The sequence below is a fragment of the Psammomys obesus genome, unplaced genomic scaffold (assembly GCF_907164565.1).
Source record: "Psammomys obesus unplaced genomic scaffold, mPsaObe1.curated_primary_1811, whole genome shotgun sequence".
Classification (NCBI taxonomy): Eukaryota; Metazoa; Chordata; class Mammalia; order Rodentia; family Muridae; genus Psammomys; species Psammomys obesus.
In genome coordinates, this window is record NW_026591086.1 from 15,578,277 (window position 1) to 15,600,360 (window position 22,084).

General features: G+C 42.2%; 1 protein-coding gene and 1 pseudogene across 2 annotated transcripts in view; one reads left to right on the forward strand and one right to left on the reverse strand.

The window, feature by feature from the left end:
- Positions 1-22,084, reverse strand: part of Dgkh (diacylglycerol kinase eta) — a 155,285-nt gene that overhangs the window by 100,683 nt on the left and 32,518 nt on the right. The window lies entirely within an intron of this gene.
- LOC129678876 (cyclin-dependent kinase 4-like) overlaps positions 20,105-22,084 on the forward strand; it is a 9,673-nt pseudogene continuing 7,693 nt past the window's right edge.

The window sequence follows — 22,084 nt, forward strand, 5'->3', positions numbered from 1 at the left end:
AAAAAAAAAAAAAAAAAAAAAAAAAAAAAAAAAAAAAAAAAAGCCAGAGGACGGGGGTGGGGCAGGGGCGAGACTAGGAAAATCAGATGGCAGATGCAGGAGGCCCAACATCCAAATAATGATGATCCCAAACAGAATGAGCAGAACAAACAGAAGGGAGGAATAACTCAGGACGATTCTCCAGAACTGGAGACTGAATGGGGAGAAGCCCACACAGTAGATTAAAATAAACCCACACTGTGAAGTCACAGATCCCCAAGGAACAGTGAAGATCCTGAACGCTTCCAGAGGGGAGGGTGGGGGAGGCATTCCAGGGAGCATCACAGAGCCAGACTGCAAAGGCTTTCTCGGTGCTGGGAGCTAGACAGTGTCAGAGGGGTGTCTCCAGGGCTCTGCGGAGGGTTTTGTTTGTTTGTTTTGCCTAACAGCATGCTATCCACTTCTTGCTTTTCTTCTCCTTTTTTGCTGGCATTGGTCATGATGGGCTCCAAAGAGACAATTTCTTTCAAGTCTAAACCCACTTGAGAGAACAGTCGGGTATAGAGGAAACAGCCATCTTCAAACATGGAAGCCCACACGTGTGTGGCTCCCTCCTCCTAGAGGCTCAAGCCATCACACTGAAATAGTTTTTGCACACTTTCCTGGAGTAATTCCTTCAACTCCACCTCCGATGGGCCCCCACCTCAAAACGGCCCCCATTCAAAACAGGAACATTCTCTCCCAGGAAGACATCGTGTTTATTCAGCTCTGCAAACCACACAAAGGCTAGCAGAATGTGTAGTTCATTGCAGCTCTACAACTGAAGGGAAAGAATGAGCAACACTGGAGAGACTGAGGAGTTTACCACAAAAATAAGCTTATTGGTTTCTTTTCTATCGCTGTGATCAGACAACTGGAAAGAAGCAACATAAGTGATGAATGGTTATTGTAGCTCACAGATTCAGGAACACATCCACCCTAGGAGGGACAGCTCACAAGTGGAAGCTGGACACAACTGGCCACAGCCCCCACAGTCAGGAAGCAGAAAGGAGACAGGAAGTGGGGCCAGGCTATGCGCCCTCAAGGCCCACCATAGAGATTTATTTCCTGTAGAGTGGCCTCACCTCCTCAGGCTCCACCACCTTGCCCTCCAGTGACACTAGTTGAAGACCCAGAGACCAAACACTGGAAACTGTGAAGAACATTCCATGTTCAAACCACAACAGCATCTGAAGTAAATCTGACATCCTAGAAAGAGATTACTTGTAACCTCAAACAACTGAGTTTACACAAATAAACACATAATTATTCACAAAAACAGAAAATTCTATTATGAAAACAGCAAAACGTAATTTCAAAATAAACATGACATTTACAGATGTTCTTCTAGCTTTAGGCAGAGATTTGTTCTCGCACAGAAAGATTATATAGTGGAACAGCGATAAATTAATAAATGGCTGGTCAATTACTGAAATGTCAAGTCAAAACCTTAATTAAGCTGTGTCAGTTATGAAAATTATAGGCTAGTGGCTATATACAGATCCTGATTCACATACTTTATAGATGTATAAATGTAAAAACATAATAGATACACACTGACACATAGCAATAGTAATATTTTTAATTCACACACACACACACACACACACACACATAAATTGGCTTTTCTTCAAGAGAAAGAAACAGAATATTGAGAGTTACCAAAAAAATTACTAGTTATTAGTGTCTAACTCAAGTTAAAAGTTTATGAATGTTGCTAAGGACACCGCTGCCCTGGCTGAATTTCTTCCTCTGACAAGGATTCAGAGCTGAACGAGCCATGTCTGGAGCACTGCTGTTCACACTGAGAACAAGAACAAACTGTGACGTCCTTGAGGAAGTTCGCTCAGACTCCCCAGGTCCCTTCCAGTCCGGATGGTCTCCAGCCCTCCCTTCTTCACCACCTCTCCTGACAAATTTCCAGGCTTTTTCTAGCCAGGGAAACCAATGACATCGTACTTCCAATTTGTTTTCTGAGAACACTGCATAGGATTTATTTAAATGAATGTTAGCTACATTCTAATCGTATCCTGCAAAATATGGACCCAGGAATCTGTGCATGTCTGTGTTTACCTGAGACTGTGTGAAATAACCAAACTCCAAGCCTCTCTCCTGACAGAAATTTGACAGTGTGAAATTTTAAATCTTTTCAGAATAATTTGTGAAGATGCAGGGTGCTGTACATTTGGCTCTTAATACCGCTAACTGATAGTGATCTTCTCATTATGCACATATGCATGTTTAAGTCTTAAGAAAAATACATTCACACACACACATACATACACATATGTATTATACACACACATGCACACAAACCTGTGTGAAGCAAGGTTGCACAGGTAATAGGACCAAGGTTTTCGAACTTTCTTATGTTTTTTTTACAGACCCATGGAGTATTCCACTCCAAGACCCAACTTGAAAATACATACAAGGAAAAACCTGACAATCTGGAGCCGAAGTGTGCCTTTGAAAGCCACTTCAAATCCACAAGCGCATGCATTGCATAGTTTATCAGCTGCTGCTGAGCACTAGGCTAAAGATTTATATTCTATTTGGGTGTGTGTGTGTGTGTGTGTGTGGGTGGTGGGGGTGCAGGGGTGAGATGTATATGTGTGTTTGTGTCTGTGAGTGTATACCATAAGCCTGCAGATGTGGTTTGTGTGTGTGTGTCTGTGAGTGTATAGATGTCCATGGAGGCTAGAAGAGGGTGTCAAATCTCCTGGACCTGGAGTTACGGTGGTTTGTGTGTGGCTCAACCAGGGTCCTGCGAACAAACTTGGCCCTGACCGAGCTTTCACATACTTTCTGTAAGCTTCTTCTTTACTGTAGTAAAATACCTAGTAGTAACATAAAATTTTCCACATTAACCGGTTCTAAGTGAAGAGCTGAATCGTGGTAAGCTGTTGTACAATTCTCTGAGATTTTTTCACTAGGCTAATCAGCTAATCTGAAACTCGACAGCCACTGGACAGTTCCTTTTTCTCCTCCCCTAACCCTTCCACTTTCTGACCCTATAAACTTGAGCACTACAGGCCACGCACTTACGTGTCTATCTTTTTCACCTAGCATAATGCCCTCCTCTGCGTGAGTTGGAATTTGCTTCCCACTTAAGACAATGAATTATCTTTCCTTTCATTGATACTTGGGTATTTTCCACCTTTTGGCCATTGTTAATAAAAATACCATGACTCTAGTATACAAATGTCACTTTGAGACCCTGAACTGTTCGGAATATTGACACAGCAGTGTAACAGCTGTGTGATAGGGCAAGTCTGCTTTTAATTTTTGAGGAACAGCCATGGTTGCTGAGACTTACAATTCCACCGTCAGTGCACTGGAGCCCAGTTTTCCCGCCTCCTTTTTCTCTGATTTTCATCCGTTTCAACACTCCTTTCTCCTTTTTCTTTTTTCATTATTCTGAAGTATATAAGTACATCCAAACACATATAAGACCATAACCTGGTTTTGGCTGGTTGGTTTCATTTGAGACAGAGTCTCGCTATGTAGTCCTGGCTGTCCTGGAAATTGCTGTGTAGACAGACCAATGTAAGCCTCAAACTCCTAGAGGTCTGCCTGCCTCTGCCTCCCCAGTGCTGCGCTTAAAGGTGTGAGCGACCATGCTCAGCCCACTGTGGTCTCCGGGGCTGAGCAACTTTTCATGTATGTACTAAAGACTGACACACCATTTGTAATGTCTACTCTTGTGTACATATTGTGTACTCGTGGATACACATCTGTAGGTGTGCTCAAGTGCAAAGGTCAGAGGTAGATATCGGATATCTTCTTCAGTCACTCCCATACTTTCTCAGGCAGTATCTCTCACCAACCCTAGAACCGGATGGTTAAGACTGGATGGCCGGCATGCCACAAGATCCACCTGTCTCACTCCAGCAACAGGATTTACTGGGGATCCAAACTCAGGCCATCGTCTTTACCTATTGAGCCGTCTCCCCAGAGGCGATATTCACTTGTATTATTTGTATTTTTGTTGTTGAATATGATGTATTCTGGTCATTAGTCACTCACCAAATATATGACTTCAAAATATTTGCTCCTATTCCGTTGTTGTCATTCACTCTGGCAAGTGCATTCTTTATCTGGTAGAGTTTTTGGTGATGGTGGTAGTGGTTGTTTTCATTTTTTGATTTTAAATTTTCTATTCTTAATGACATTTAAGTGCATTTATATCATTGTACCCTCAATACCACTATGCATTTCCCCAGCCTCTGTCATCACTTCAAATGGGAACTCTATACTCTTTAAACACTGATTCTCCTACTCTCCCAGCTCCACCCAGGCCCTGGCAACTGCTAGAGTGCTTGGTCCCTGTGAATTTGTCTAATCCAGTACTTCATATAAGAATATAATACTTGTAATTGACATCTTCATTTTTATATAGTCTAACATTTCCTACTTTTATTGTTCATGCTTTTATTATCATTTATCCACAAAATTATCATCAAATTCAATCTCATGAAGCTTTTCTCCTGTTCTCTTCCTATATAAGCTTTAACTCTTACTTTGAGGTCAGTCCTTGAACAAATGTGAGTTGACGTTTATATATTGTGTAAATGGGGGACCCATGTATTGCTTTTCCATGTAGACATCTAGTTTTGAGTTTGTTACAGACTGCTATTTGCCTTCTGAATGCTCTAGGCATTTGTGGTGGTTTGAAGAAAATGGCCCCCACAGGTTCATAGAGAGTGGTATTATTTGAAAGGACTACGACGTGGGCCTTGTTAGAGTAGGCGTAGCCCTGTTGGAGGAAGTGTGTCATTGGAGGTGGGCTTTGGGATTTCAAATGCTCAAGCCAGGCCCAGTGTCTGTCTCTCTCTTCCTGCTGCCGGCAGATCCAGATGTAGAACTCTCAGCTCCTTCTCCAGCACCACGTCTACGTGTGTGCTGTCATGCTTCCCAACTACGATGATAATAGACTAAACATCTGAACTGTAAGCCAGCCCCAATTAAATGCATTCCTTTATGAGAGTTGCTGTGGTCATGGTACCTCTTCATGGCAGTAGAACACGGACTACAGAGCATCCGTGCAGGACATTTCCTGACCACACACACACACACACACACAAGCTTCTGGGCCTTCTGTCCTTTCCTAGCAGTATCACGCTGTTTTTGTAGCTACAGCATTGTTCTAATGTCTTAGTATCAGAAAGTGTGAGATACCCGGTTCTCCTCTTCAAGATGGTTGTCTACCTGGCACTCCTTGAGAATTTATATGACTTTTTTTTTAGAAGATGTTTTTGTATTTTTGCAAAAGATGCCATTGGGATTCTGGAGGGGATCATGCCGACGCTGTAGATCACTTTCACTGTCATGGTCTCAACACTCTGGAACCTCCCAACTTCGGACCCAACTTTTACTTACATTTCATAATGTCCAGCACACAGGGTTCTCATAGAGTTTCAGAGAAAGTACCATTATGTATTCCACACTGGTGTGCCCAGCTCATTTACTACTCTGTTAACTACTTCAGAGTTTCCTTTATGTTGACTACATAATTAGGTTGTCTCTGAATAAAGGCTGTTTTCTTTCTTTTCAAACTGTAGGTCTCTCCTTTTTTGTTCTCTGCACTAACTAGGACCCCCAGCAGGGTGCTGAATAGAAAACAATAAGCAGACATCCTAAGCTTAATTTCACCTGAGGCTTTATCGTCAGGACCTCACCAGCTTCATCTGCTGACTGTTTCATGTGTGCTGCCAGAAGACAGACTCCAGGTAGAGGAAAGAGATCTTTATTACTCTCAACACATCAAGCAAAATGGGGTAAGTTGCGCTAGTTTCTCCCATCCCTCACTGTGGTGTAGGGAGGCTCAAGCAGATGCTTCTGCAAGCAGAAGCCTGTATCACTGAACAAGGAGCTTTGGATATCCACTGTTTTATAGTAAGCACCGAGCCACCCTACTCTGTCCCACAGAAGGACATGAGCACATTCCTCACAGTCGCTCCCTGCAAATGCTCTGAGAAATTACTCAGGTTACCAGGGTTCAGGTCACGTTTAAGCAGTCATGTTGGTAATACTTCATGGGTGAAGCTTCTCTGACATTTCTAGGAGACATAGATTTCACAGCAGATTTCCATTCCTCTGGCTCTTAGAATCATCCTACCCTCTTCTTCCGAAACAATCCCTGAGCCTTAGGTACAGGGATTGTGTTGTAGATATTTCAGTTAGGACGGTGTTAGACATGCTAACGTGGAAAAGGGAAATTTCAGGAGGCCTCAACCCTTCACAAAGATATGCAGGCAACTAAAGAACACAGAGAGCTGGAGAAAGTCTTCCCAGGAAAGTGCACAACTAGCTATCCAATAGCATACGGTCAGCCCTGAAAACACACACACAACTAAAATTGTACAGACTAGGCAGGTTTTATGTATATCTTTAGAAATCACACACACACACACACCACGTGGGAAATACATAGTGGTTTTGGAGGTACAATGACATAAATGTACTTAATGTCAATAAAAATAATAAATTTAAAACCAAAGGCAGTAAATAGTCCGAGTGTGTGTATGTGTGTTCCTGTGTGTAATTACAATTAAAGAAAAAGAGGCCATAACGTTGAATGAGAGTAAAGGTTTTAAAAGGAGGAAAAAGAAGGGGAGAAATGATATGATTATATTATGCTATCAAAAAATAGAAGGAAAGAAAGAAAGAAAGAAAGAAAGAAAGAAGGAAGGAAGGAAGGAAGGAAGGAAGGAAGGAAGGAAGGAAGGAAGGAAGAAAGGAATCAATCCATGGACTTTCTCTCTCAACAACACAATCTTCTGACTACACTGATTTCTGGCAAATATACACATTACCTTTGACATTCAGTTAGCTGGCTATTATAATCAGTCTGTCAGAGACTGGAACCTAATCTGATTAATTCGTGTCATACAACATTTAATGAAAGCTACTGTCCTGAGGAAGCCAACTGTAACACTGAGCACAACTGTCCCTTCTAGATTCTTACACTCTCAGCCTTCGGGGAATCTAGGACCAGCAGATCCTAGATAATCAGGATGTCGTCTAAGGGCAGAGCAGTCTGTTACTCATTAGTCCTATACAGTGGTGTTTTAAACGATCTGCTGATTTTTGTAATGTTAAAAACTACAGCCAGAGCAGCCTCCACACCCAGTGAAGAGATATTACATGGTCCACTCTCCCCTGTGTATACACAATCACGAGCGAGCACACCACTGGAAAATCTACTGCTAAACTCGATTTGTATCACAGTGACAGTGGCCTATTTAAGCTGCTGCCCAGTGGCAGAGGTCTGTTGCGGCCACACGCGCTGCAGCCAACCTTAGACTTTTCGAGTGACAGGAAGAGCAAATGAATTTGCATTAGATTAAGACAAAGGAGCTGGAGAAACGGCTCAGTCTGCAAACCGCTTGGCCCACAAACATGAAACCGTGTTCTTAGATCCCTAACATCCATGAAAAAGCCAGGAATGGTGGCTAGGGCTTCAAAGCCCAGCACCGAGTGGCCTAGGTAGCTCCCTGAACCTCAGTGGCCAATCCGTCTAAACAATCAGAGAGCAGTAGGTTCAGAGACCCTGTTTCAAAAGATAAGGCAGACAGCAAGAAAGATACCCCACATGGATATCTGGCCTCCATGGGTTACGTGTGTACCAGCATCTGTATGTTTACATACCCACACCAACACATACATAACACATAGTCTCTCTTTTACTCACACCAACACAGACTTATGCCAAAACGTGTTTGTAAGTATGCTCCAGAGCCTCTGTTGCCGGCATCAGGCACAGCAGCTCAACTCTCCATGTGAATATCAACTCTTTCTGATTTTTGTAACCTAGCAATGGTGGGCCAGCTTTACTCGTTACAAAGATTACATTATTATTTTCCCAGGTTGCACCAGGAAAAAAATAATCATTTGCCCCGAGTCCTTAACATCTCAGAGTCTAGAGTTTTCTCTTCTAAGTACCAGGTCTGCTTGCAGCTCCAGGAAGCAGTGTGTCCTTCCCGAATCTCCTTTTCCTATCAGCTTCTCTGGGTGCTTACTCTACTCTTCCAAATAATCTGAAATTTAAACCGTGATTTCTGCTTTGACTCACGGATTCCTCTCTTTAATTTCCAAACATTTGGAAATTTTTATTTCTGACTCCTCCCCCACTCCTATGTCAAGTCCTGTAAAGTCAGAGGATATGCCTGACCAACCACTGAATGTGCAAGAGAGAGATGACCTCTTCTCAGAGTCCTAACCCCTAGAACCACCTGATCCTTTATATAACACAGGGCAATAAAGTTCCTGGTGGATGTAAAGTTTGCTCATCTACCAACCTTCAGAGGGACAGTCTATCCTGGATTACCAGTGGGCCCAGTATAATCGCACAGGTCTCTACGAACAGGAAGGGCCAGACAGATGGTGGCATGTGAAAAACTACCACTGCTGCTGAACACAGCTAAGCGAGAACAGCGACCAAAAGCATGAGTTATGGAAGAACAAGGCCAGAAGATAGTTTTTGCCTACAGCTTACAGAAGGAGCCCTGCTTTTCTGAAATGTGATTTTAGTCTAATGAGACCTAGTATGGACTTTAGACTTCTATATCTGAAAGATAACATACGTATTTTGTGTTAAGCCATTAAGTTTGCGGCAATTGTCACCACATCATAAAAAAATGAGGACACTAAATACAGCGAGATTGGTTTATTACCAGAATATATTCTCTGCTGGGTAAAACACTTAAAAAGAGTATCCTGCCACTGGGTTGAGTGCTCTGCAAATATCAACTGGTCCAAGTTTATGAAAGATGGTGTTTGATTCTTCATGTCCTTGCTATTGTCTATTGGGAAGGGAGTGTGGAAATTTACAAATATAACTGCAAATTTGCCAGCTTCCGGTTTGTTTTCCTTTATACCCTTTAAGGCTGTTTTATCTGTTATAACTGCATACAGACATAGTCAGAACCACTAAGTCTTCCTAGTGAATTTCCCACTATCCCTGATAATAACCTTTTTCTGAATAATTGTAATAGGTTTTTCCTCCCTTCTCCATAAGCTCCTGGATTAAAAAGTATGAAACTTATTAAATAATATAGAAATACCTACGCCATATAGCTAGGCTCTTCTGTGACTGGCTCATAACTTAAATAACTTATTTACATCAATTTCCATTCTGCCATGTGGCTGGCTACTTGGGATCAGGTACCAGGCGACCATCCTCTTCACATCTTGCTGGCTGAATCTCTGCCTAGCTCTCTCCCAGAACTCTTTTTGCCTGGCAGATGTCCCACCTCCTGTTTCCTGCCTCAGCTATGGACCACTAGCTTTTTATTGACAGGTGATTGCTTCCATGCAAACACAAGAGAGTCCTTCTATAAATACTATTTATTTTTACTTTATATGGATAGTGTTTCATCTTCCTGGATAATATGTGCACTGCCTGCAGGCTTAATGCCCTTGGAGATGGGAAGAACGTATTGGATCACCTAGAATTGGAGTTATGGCTGGTTGTGAGCTGCCTGATGGGGGTGTAGGTGCTTCGTAAGAGCTCCAGAACTCTTAAGAACTGAGTCGTCTCTCCAGCCCCTTCCACTTGTCTTTGATTGCATTTGCATACTGTAACTTCTTATTGTTTTACATTCAACATAGATGCATTGATAGATTTAACATGGATTTCTCCTAAGACAGCAATAATTGGATTGTACTTAGCTACCCAGCCTAACAGGTCATTCAAAAGAGAATGCTTTCATCCTTTACAGTCACTATTGCTATACCATTAGGCTATTGGTCTCATTTGTTCTTTCTTCTTTTTATCTTCTTTTAAACTATCTTTTAGGATTCAATATTTTGGCAATTAGAGGGTTTCTTTTTTTTTACATTCATGTATTTTGAGTGTGTACATATGTGAAGTAGGGCTCGCATGTGCCATGATGCATATATAGAGGTCAGAGAACAACTTGCAGGAGTTGGTTCAATCTACCATGTCCACCCTGGGAATTGAATTCAGGTCATCAGACTTAGCAGCAGGCACCTTTATGCGTGGAAGCCATCTCACTGGCCCTGTGACGGCTAGTTTTAATCGTCAATTTGACACAATCTAGAACCACCTAGGAGGAAAGCCTCAGTGACGCCATAGATAGCCTACAGGGATTTTCCTTAGCTGGGTTGGTGGAGGTGCAAAGACTCGCCCTGGCATGACATCATTTCGTGGGTGGGGCCCTGGACTACAAAGGAACAGAGCAAGGAGCTGAGCAGTAAGCACCCATGCAGCATCCATTCACACTGCTCTTGACTGTGGACGGAACTCACTACTTCACGCTCCAGAAATGACGGGCGGTGACCTCATTATAAACCTTTTATCTCCTAAAATTGCTTTTGCTAGGATATTTTATCACAGCAACAGAAACGAAACTAGGACAAACATTCTCTCTGTTGCTGGCTTATCGGTCCTACCTCTGGCTAGCTTACTCGCTTCGTTTTTTTTAAGAGGTTTCGATTTTTTAAAGTGATTGCTCTACGGTTTACCTCATCCGTCTCTTCAGTTTACCACAATGCACACTCAAAAAGTACTTTATTTGCGTGGACACAGTGGCAGGCATCCATTTCCTCCACCACACCCCCACCCACTCCTTTGTTCTAGCGTTATCTCAGATTTTATTTCCACTGCTTTATAAGTCCCACAGCACAGTGTCAGTCCCCACTTTCGAGGCTGCTCATCCTTTAATTTTGAAAATGATCAGAAAAGGTGTCCTGTAGTTAACCCCGACTTCACTCTCTCTACTGTTCTGCAATCCTGCCTGTGTTTCCAGATCTCACCTGGCACAGTAACTGTTCCTTTGCCTAGAGAACCTCCCTTATTATCAGGAAAGGTTGGTGGGTGTTGAGTGGTCTCGGGTTTAAGAGTTTTCATCCGCGCTTTAGAAATTTAATTATATATATTTATGGCGTGTGTGTGTGTGGGAGGGAGGTAGACCGCACAGCACTCCTGTGGAGGTGAAAGGATAACTTTCAGAAGTCTCTGCTTCTACTATGTAGGTCCCAAAAACTGAACTCAGGGTATCAGGCTGCCAACAGGTGCCCTTGCCCCCCGACCTATCTTGTAGGCCCTTCACCTTTACTCTTGCAGGCATGTACTTCTAATTTGATAGCATCCACCAGCAATGTTCACTTTAACATCTGTCTGGCTTGCTTTCCGCTGAGAAATCTGCCTGTTCTTGTCTTTGTTCTACATGTGATCTATTTGCCTGGCTACACTTAGGAATGTATCATTACTGGTTTTCAGCAAGTGGAGACTGATGGGTTCTTCATGCTGTTTCCTCCCTGAAGATATGTATTTATGTGGAGATCAGGAACAAGGGGAAGGGGGTGAACGGCAATGGAACTCATGCAGAATCCCGTGAATCAGACTCCAGAGACTAGACTCAAAGGTGCAGATCTAACTTTATTGTCCAGTGTACCAACCTTTAAATGACTGAAAGGCCAATCAGACCATCCCATGCTAGCCTCAAGCACCAGAAACAATCAATCAGGATGGTGTCACGATAAGGAAATGGGGGGGGGGTGTCACGGTCACCTTAGAAGATTTCCATAAAGAAGGGGGAAGCAGATACCATCCTGGCCTTGGATCTATTCTGAGGCTTCACTAGTGTGCTAGGAGTCCGTAGTGGATCAACACTGTGTGCAGTGGATCAGGGCCTCTCAAGGAGTCACAGGAGTTTCTTGACGCTCCACTGGCCATTCCCTATGGGCCTCCAAAAGGCTTGCCTTGACATTCCCCACACATTTATAATTATCAAATATGGAAAAACAGTGCCCATCCTTTCTTTACATTTATTTAATCATTGTGTGTGCAGTATTCTGGATGTGTGCCTGCACACCAGAAGAGGGCACCAGATCTCATCTTAAATGGCTCTGAGCCACCATGAGGTTGCTGGGAATTGAACTCAGAACCTTTGAAAGAACAGCCAGTGCTCTTAACCTCTGAGTCATGTCTCCATCCCATCATTCTTTCTTTTATTTGACAATTTGATCTTTCTGTGTAGACCAGTCTGGCCTTGAGTTTGCTATATAACCAATAGTGATCTTTAATTCTTGATCCCCCTGCCTCTACTCCCCAAATGTTCAGATCACTGTTGTACAGCCACGTGTACAGCTTATTGCTCCTTTCTTTCCTCTTTTTTCACTGTTTTCTTATTCTATGAAGACTCCAACTTTTTACAGCCATAAAATTGTGTATATGAGAATTATTAGGAAAAAAAATGAATAGCATCAACCTTCCCCCTCCCTGCTACTGAGTATTGAATCCAAAGCCTCGTGGTCGATAACCAAGAGATAAACCAGTTAGCTCCAGTTCCACTCTAATTCTTCACTTTTTACTTTGGGAACAGGTCTCAGAACAGGCTGGCCTTGAAATAATTATCCTTCTGTTTCGGCCTCCTAAATAGAGGAGATTACAAACATGCATCACCAAGCTGGGATTTTATTGGATATTTTCACAATCTGTGTTGTCTAATTCACTGTATTTTCTTCTGCAGTGTTTAATCTATAATTAATAAGAGTATTTCATCATTTTAGAGAGCATCTTGAGCCGGGCAATGGTGGTGCATGCCTTTAATATCCCAGCACTCTGGAGGCACAGGCAGGCAGTTATGTGGGAGTTCCAGGCTAGCCTGGTCTACAGAGTGATTCCAGGACAGCTGAAGTTACACAGAGAAACCTTGTCTTGGGGTAGGGGGTGGAAGCTTCTCTAGGGATAAACTTCACTAGGAGTTAAACTGGGGTGATTCTCTGTATGTATTGCATATATGTGTGTACATGTTTATATGCAAACACATGTGCATGCCAGCACATGTGGATGTGTGTCTGGTCCATGGGGAGAACAGAAGCTGCACTAAGTATTTTCCCAGCACCCCCATGGCAACTTCCAACTATCTGTAACTATAGTTCCAGGGGATCTGGTATCTTCTTCTGACCTCCACTAGCACCAAACTCACACAGTACATAAACATACATGCAGGCAAAACACACATACACATAAAATAATAATTATATAAAAAAGAATCTTAGTATGATTTCCAGGCCTGTTCTTATATCTATATTTGCACACTGCAAACAAAGAAATGGTAAGAGAGGTCTGCCCACATCATTCACTAACACTTTTTAAATATCTGTTTAGAACTCAGGAAATGCTTTAGGCATCAAGACTGATACAGAGACGCCTGAAAGAATCTGTTCTTATTGCTCTTATAGAAAACTTAAAGTCTAGGCAGCGAGATACAATTACAGACATCATAGGTTTAGAATAGTATATAATAAATATCATTAGAAAGGTCTTAAGTATTATGGGAAATGACAGAGCAGAAAGAACCTTCAGACCTGTACTTTAAGTACACCTAAATAATTTAAGAATTAAGCAATTTTTAAAGAGCCATTATTTAAGCTTGAAAGTTCTAGCTACTCCAACCTCAAGAAGCAAGCACAGGATGATATCTCAGATTCTGACTCATTAAAGATGCTGGTTCTAGAATGGGGCATGGCGGAACACATCTTTAACCCCAGCATCCAGGAGCTAGAGGCAGGGGCATTAGGAGCTAAGCCCACATTTGCCTATATATTATAGTGCATTCAAGGCCAGCCTGGGCTACATGAGACCTTGTCTCAAAAGAAAAAAGAAAAAAACATTTTTAACGTTGGCTACACTTACTTTGTTGTTTTTGGCCATAAAATGATCCAATCTCACACAAACAAAAGGCGTCCTCTGCTGCGATCCTGCCATGTTGCATTCCTTCTTATACCATTTCAAAGTGTGTGAGAGCTATCTCAGAACAACCTCATAGCTTAAGGCCTGCCTGCCAGAGGTTTCAAACCGCCTGCTGCCATAAGCTCCAGACCACAGCCACAGTGCCTACCCTCTCTGCCCCCACCTGTGTGTTTCTGTACATTCACCATGCTGTGGCCACCCTGGAGTTTAGGAAGACGTTCAAAGGTGAGGTGACCATGGGGGGGGGGGCTAAGCAAGCAAAGTCCCTGAAATGATTCTGTGAAATGACCACATTTTACAAATACGGAATTTATTATGATCTGCAAATCGTTATCCTATTCGCAACCACCGAGATTATTTTAGTATTTGTTCAGTTTGAAATAAAAAATATTTAACCCCTTTCTGTGTTAAAGATTAAATGTGCCAGAATATGTTTTTAGTGCGGTTGTGGAGGCCGCCCGGTGCTTCCTGAACAAGTGTGAGGGCCTGACTTAGGATCTCCAGGGCCCAGGTAGAAGCCAAGCATAGCAGGGCTGAGCTATAATCCCAGCGGTGGAGTACTAGGGGTACATACAGACACACTTCCAGAACCTCTGCTCAGCAAACCCAGCCACTAAGCTCCGGCTTCAGTAAGTTCTACAAGTACATCCACACATGTGCAGGCAAACGTACATACACACACTTACACTCCACATGCTTATCTAAACCCCAAACATACTTTTTGGTAACTACATCTTATATTTATGTTTAATTATGAAACTCTTAAGATGAAGAAAGCTATTGTGAACAACTCCCCCCCCCAAAAAAAAAAAAACTCGTTTTAAATATTTACACCTCAGCTAAAACCTCACAAGAACTCTTACATACGGCACTGACTAGCAGATGGGATCATTTCCTCTGATGCAGTAGCTAAGGAAGAAGGAGCAGACTGTACTACTTATGTTTGAACAACAAGAGGATGAACAGCAAAGAATGCCCAATAGATGCCTGTGAATAAACACAGCCTAAACCATTTCTTGACTCACTTTACGCCTCAAGTATAAGTAAACACATAAAGGACACATATGTACACACAACCTCATGCCACACGAACACAGACAAATGGGAGTTCTTTTATGACTAAGATCACATATACACTGGGATTAAGGTTTATGAGCCATTGTGGCCATGGTTCCACTTCAGTCTGGATTTGGATTCATTCACTGCTTCTACCTGGAATGCCCAGCATGCCTCCCTGTCTCTCTCACACTTCTTGGGCACTGGGCTTAAAGGTTGCTTTTGAGTGTCTGTGTGAGCCTGAGAGAGGTTACATGCACGTGTTTGTAGAGGAGGAGTTCACAGAGGCAGGAAGAGAGCACAGGGTCCCCTAGAACTGGAGTCACAGATGGTTTTGAGCTGCCGTGTGGATGCTGGGAACTGAACTAGGGTTCTCTGCAAGAATATGAAGTACTTTTAACCACTGAGACATCTCTGCAGCCCCTTCATACAGGGCTTAGCGTCAGATCCACTTTTATTGGTCTTCAATAATTCTAAAAGGAAAATGTACGGGGTATTTTTCTCTCTTTCTTTTAAGAGGGATGGAACTCGTGTTTTGTTTTGCTTTGCTTTGCTTTTCAGTATTTCTTGTAAGCTTTTAAACACTGTTTTAGTGGTCCAGGCTCCCTGAAAAGGGTGTCCAAACAACAAGGGGGGAGGGAAGATAAAACAAAGAATGGAGGCCTGCTAATAAGAGGGTGTGGGCAGTGTGCAAGCTGGGGATAGTGGGAGCACCCAGCTGGTGAGAGGTGAAAGACATGGGGAATCCAGATTCATTTGCAGAGTAAAGAGCCGGGTGCTGCCCCCAGTGGTGCCAAGATAAATCACCTCCCCTCCTCAGCAAACTGCTCATCCCAGCTCCCTCCCCAGGGCAGCTCTCGCCAGCCACGCCCTGTAAAGTGGTTCTGTGAATCTGGGCTGAAAGCGCCTGCATTATTGCATAGCCCGGTATGGTCTCTCCATCTGAGTACTGCAGATGACTAAAATAGAAAGGAAGGGTGGCCTGTCAGCGCATCTCTAAAGGAAAGGTGTGTCCCTGTCCTCTCCCATTTCATTGCCACTTCCTGCATCACCACCCTGCTTTACAACTCGGCAGATCAACTCTAGATTTAAGTTGCAAGTTCCTTGAGGCAAGATCTCGTTCCCTCTTCTGGTATTTTGCTTGGTTTGTTTCACTAAGATATTTGGTTGCTTATTTTTGTTTTTTATTTTGCTCAAACATTCCCAAATGCTGACAACTGGCAGCACACTTACTGCGTGCCATCACTGAAATAAACATCCTCTTTGAATTCATTAATCTTTAAAATTCACGTGATCTGATCAGCTTTTGTTTTTACGGAGCCCTGAAGTACCACATATGTTCCTGAAATTACTACTGTTCCTCTAGCTGAGATAGAAATCTCTAGAATTCATTTCCTAAAATTGAAATAGAAAGAGACTCTCTGCCGTAAGAGCCCCTGGCATAAACTCTTGTAGCTCTCCAGATTCTTAAGGCTCTAGAACTGGCTGACTATTCATGCCCACACTTTTCCTCTTAGGATTCAGGAAGTCCTGTGTTGGGCCCTGGGGACATGTAAACCAAGTGAGTACAGTTTGGAGGCTTTGGTATGAAAACAAATACAAAATGTAATTGTGAAGAACCTGGGAATTTGGTGACTCTCCCTTGAAAAGCCCATATCCACACTTGGATGTGTCCTGGTCTTTCTCGAAGCACCTCTGTCCTCAAGTTTATGTTGACAATTCCTTTTAATAATCTAAAGAAAAAGAGAGAAGAATGACAGAGAGAAGGAAAGAGAGAAAGACAGAGAGAAAGAGAGAGATAATCGAGAAATTTATATCACTGGCCTTAAGAAGGGAATCGAATCACCTCTGAGAAATGTCAATATTGGCTGCCTTTCTCTGAACAGAGTAAACAGTAGTCTAAAACTAGATAAAAATGATTATTGGGAAGCATTAAGAGACACGTGTGTTGGCACACACCAGCATTTAGGATTAAAGGCCAAACGGGTGACACAGCAAGACCCTAGCCCAAACACACTAAATATTAATCAATGCTTTGAAAGCTAACATTTGTTTGCAGACACTAGTTTTGCTATAGGGCGAGCAAGCCAATCATGTACAACCTCAAACACAAGCACGGTACCATGAGGCTTAAAAAGCCTCTGCTTGAGAAACAGTAACTCGGGGGTGCGTGGGGGGAGTCTCCATCAGGGAAACAGACCTGGAGCTGGAGAGATGGCTCAGTGGTTAAGAGTGCTTGCTGCTCTTGAAGAGGACTCAGGTTCAGTTCCCAGCACCCAGAGGGCTCATAACCTTATGTAACTCTGGCTTCCTCAGGCACTAGACACACAGATAGTACCCAGACATACGTGTAGGCAAACACTGCACAGAATTTTACAGTAAATGTTTTAAATACAACAACTAGGGAAGGAAAGATTCTGCTACAAGGAACACTGCAGACCCTGCTTCTCCTTCACCCTAAAGCACTTATCGTCAGGATCATCCTCAGAATCTCACTCTCACGGCAGGTTTCCTAGAGCTCGCTATCCAAAATGAAAATAGCTCTTTGGTTTCGTTACATCAACCATAAGCGTCAATCCAAGGATTTCATTTGCACATTGCTCTTTGTGAGCTTTGGAAATCACTGTATGAATGTCAGAGTTGTGGAGAACTTAAAGATCACCTCTCCGAAACTCCTATTCCAGAAGGCAGACCCATCTCCCCACAGGCACTCACCTACCTCTGACAGGAAACTCAGCACTTTTTAGGAACAGAATCTGGCCTTTCAAAGCCTCCCCTAAACCCATATATTTGATCTGAAGCCATGAGCTGTTCTACAGACTGCACCACATCAACAAGCCTTAAAGTCGAGGAGCACAGTAAGTAAGGCCAGGAAACAGCACTAAATTTTTCGGGGGGGGGGGGCATGAAATTACCCAACTTTAAGGATAAAGAAATACCATATGGGAAAAAAATTAGGCCGACCTAACAATTTTCAAAAATAAAAAAATCCAACAGACAATGGAACAAAAACTCAGAGGGGGGGAAAAAACAGGAGAGGAGTGTGAGGGGGAAGAGTGTGAGGGGGAGGAGTGTGAGGGGGAGGAGTGTGAGGGGCAGCAAGATGTGGCCAGTGGATAAAGGTGAAAGGTGCTGACCTGATTCGATCCCTGGGAACTACAGAAGGTTAAGAGAGAACTAATCCTAAAAGTTGTCCTCTAAACTCCACAGAGATGTCATGGCACATGTGTCCACATGGTCCGCGCCACACGCAGCACACCCATGCACAAGTTTTCACACGTGCAATGAAATGAAAAAAGAAAAGCAGGGATCAAAAATACTATAATCATCCATGTTATTCATGTAGTGTGTGTGCGTGTGTGTGTGTGTGTGTGTGTGTGTGTGTGTGTGTGTGTGTGTGTGGAGATTAACCTCGAGTCATCAGCATTAGACAACTGCTCTACCACTCAGCAGAGCCCCCACCCACTCAATTATTCATGTATAATAAGGATTGGCAGACATTTTCAGTGCAAAAAAAAAAAAAAAGTAAGAGAACAAAGTATCCACATACTCTTCTTTTTTGTTTTTTCAAGACAAGGGTTCTCTGTGTCGCTGTGGCTATGCTGAAAATAACTCTACAGACCAGGCTGACCTCAAACTAAGAGATCCCCTGCCTCCCTGGTGCTCACATACTGTTCTTGAACATGCTCCTTGGCAATAATTAAGAATGGAAATAAAATCCCAGCACCCAGGAGGAAGAGGCAGGCAGATCTCTGAGTTCAGGGCCAGTCTGATCTACAGAATGAATTCCAGGACAGCAGAGGCTACATAGAGAAACCCTGTCGTAGAGGGGAGGGACACGTATGAGGGAAGGGGGGAAGTCAAAATCGCTCAAAATATACAAAAAATTAGGGAAAGAATTTATGGTAAGTATTAGATGCAATAAATCATTTAAAAAGTGTGCATTTTAGGAACAAAAAAGGGCACACGGTCAACTTACAAAGACAAAAATTGTCACACACAGTTGAAAGGTCATAGCAAAGGAGAGGTATGTGCTGTGATTGAAGAAACAGTTCACCTTTCCAAGCTGGGATCAAGGGGCGGGGGGTGGGGTGTGATATTGAGCAAAAGCCACTGGCAAAGCAACTGGGGTACTCTCCTTTCTGAAATCTGTCATCTACTTATCATCTATTCATCAACTACCTATCATCTACTTACCACCTACCTAACATCTACCTATTATCTATCATCTATTATCTATCACCTATTATCTACCTATCATCTATCGTCTATTATATACCCATCATCTATCTATCTGTCTATAAGAGAAAGGGGTCACATGTATCTGGAATGGAGTCCCTACTGTTAATTGCAGTTATTTCTGGAAAAAAAAGATCCTAAGCCTTTTTGAATTTTTGTTTTCCTGCATCGGCTGAGGACAGTTGGCAGTTGGCATCCACATGCAATGCCTATGTCCTCCTTGTCCCTCACAATGTATGAGCTGCAAACAATAAAGAAAGTACAAATGCTGCATTTCAGAGGCTAGCTTAGGTTCTGCCAGACGAAGGCACAGTCCTGAGAGAGGTGAATAAAGGAAAAGCTGTGCTCTACCTCGTGGGCAGTGTGTCTGTGTGCAGTGACCAGAGTCCATACTATAGAGTCAAGAGCAGCCCTGCAGGCGGGTGTGCCCTGGGAAACACCTCCCGACCCCTGGATGGTCTGGTGAACCCGTGAGTCAGTCCAGTGGTCGCTTCAGACCTACACTCATCTAAGCTTCTCCGGGATCCTCTAAGAACCCAGTCTTCTAAACCAACCAACATCTAAAATATTTTTAATCCTGCATCAAAAACTTCACTGGAATCATGTGTACATTGCAAGAAGTCATCTTAGCCTAAGAAAACAAGAGTATGGAAACAAATCTAACAAGAAGGTCTTTTTTTTTTTTAAATTCTGAACTATGTAATTCTTTTGATTTTTCTGTATCATTTTCTAAAAATTTCTTTTTTCACAGGAATAGGATTGTGTTAGCCACACAGGGAAGCAAGCCTGGAATCAGGCAAACCACTTTAGGACGCTGCCGCAAAAACCCCAGACTCCCCATGCAGCCTACATTATAACTGGTTATTTTTATCCTAATTCTATTTGGCTGAAATGGAAGAAGACTACATTTAATGTGTGTGCTCAGCGGTCCCTGCTGTCTTCTCTAGATAGAACAGAAATGAACTCCTTGAACCAAAAGGCAAAGTCATTTACTGTGTCTCTCAACGGGATGACCTAAATTACCCTAACGTTCCCATTAAACAAATAAAAAAGGTCATGACTATGGCCATGGCCGGTGAGTTGTTTTCCAACTTCAATTCTGCTTTTCTTAAGCAATATTCTAAACACTGTATCTGTCTCCCTCTGGACAAAAGTATCACCAAGCCTTCAGATTTCCTTCTTTCTCTCTCTCTCTCAATCTCTCTTCAAAATTTAATTACTTTGTTTATTTACTTTACATCCTGATCAGAACTTCTCCTCCCTCCTCTCCTCCCAAGTCCCTTTCTCTCACCTTTCTTCCTCTTATTCCCCCTCTCCTGCTCCTCAGAGAGGAGAGACTGCCCATGGATATCAAGCTGGACTTCAACAACAACAGAAAGCCTACAAATTCATGGAAACTGAACAACTCTCTACTCAATGACCACTAGGTCAAGAAAAGAAGAAAGGGCTTTCTAGAAGTCAATTAAGATTAATGATCAACAAACCCAAACTTACAGGACACAATGAAAGCAGTGCTAACAGGAACACTCTTAGCACTAAATGCCTTCATAAAAAACGTGGGAGAGATACCATACTTAACAACTCACCTGAAAGCTCTAGAACAAAAAGAAACAAACTCAAGAGGAGTAGACAGCAGGAAATAATTAAACTCAGAGCTGAAATCAATGAATCAGAAACAAAGAGTACAACAACAACAAACAAACAAAAAAAAGCAATGAAACCAAGAGTTAGTTCTTTGAGAGAATCAACAAGACAGACAAACCCTTAGTGAAACAAACTAAAAGGCAGAGAGACAATATCCAAATTATCAAAATCAGAAATGAAAAGGGGGACATAACAGACATCAAGGAAATCCAAAGAATCATTAGGTCTTACTTCAAAAACCTATATGCCACAAAAGTGGAAAATTTCAACAAAATGGACAATTTTCTTGATAAGAGACCACTTACCAAAGTTAAATCAAGATCAGGTAAACAATGCAAACAGCCCTATAACTCCTAAGGAAATAGAAGCAGTCATTCAAAGTCTCCCAACCAAAAGAGCCCAGGGCCAGATGGTTTTAGTGCAGAATTCTACCAGACCTTTAAAGAAGAGCTAATACCAATATTCCTCAAACTATTCCACAAACTAGAAACAGAGGGAACATTGCCAAACTCATTCTATGAATCGCCTTGATACCTAAACCACACCAAAGACTCCACTAAAAAAGAGAATTTCAGACCCATCTCCCTAATGAACCTTGATGCAAAAATACTCAATAAAATACTCCCTTACTGATTTCTTAGGTAAAAGACTTTATTCCTTCTTGGTTTGCAGCTGATCACCAGTGATAATCAATATCAAAGGGTCCTGATGCTTTTCTTGAAGTTTGTGATGCTGTCCTTTTAAGCATCAATCTCTACCTGAGATCTAAACCACACTGGGGAAAGATGGCATTATTTCTAGGATTGTTAAATTCACAATATGAGCAGAATACTAAAGCACCTTTGAGTCTTCTACATACTGTCCTGTTTGTCGGGGGCTAGTTTGCAGAATTTATTAACAGTCTGGCAGGGGGCCTGTTATAAATGTGATCTCATAGCACCAAGAGGAGTCCCTAAGCCAAACTGCTGAGGAGAATGAATAAGTATGCAGAAAAAGGGATGCATAAATTTTTCACCTTCTTTAAAAAAATTCCCTACAGTTGCTTTATTTTTTCAAAATAGAATTTTTTTTTCAAAAAGTTTTAAGTATGTACTATTTTAACATACTATAAAACTTCACAAAGAAAAGCTTTGAAACCTTTTATTTTAATGGAATAAAAGTTTCAGCTACAACTTATAACAAGTGCAAACACTTTACAACACACAAACAAAAACAATGTAACAACCTACAATTTCTTGGCATTATGAAAGTTGGGTCTATATCAAACTCTGACAATGAGCCCTAAGCAGTTGCCCTGGGATGAACTGTGCCGTCAAATCTGTAGCTAAGAAAATCTGAACAGCACACTTTTTATTTTATTTTATTTTATTTTATTTTATTTTATTTTATTTTATTTTATTTTAT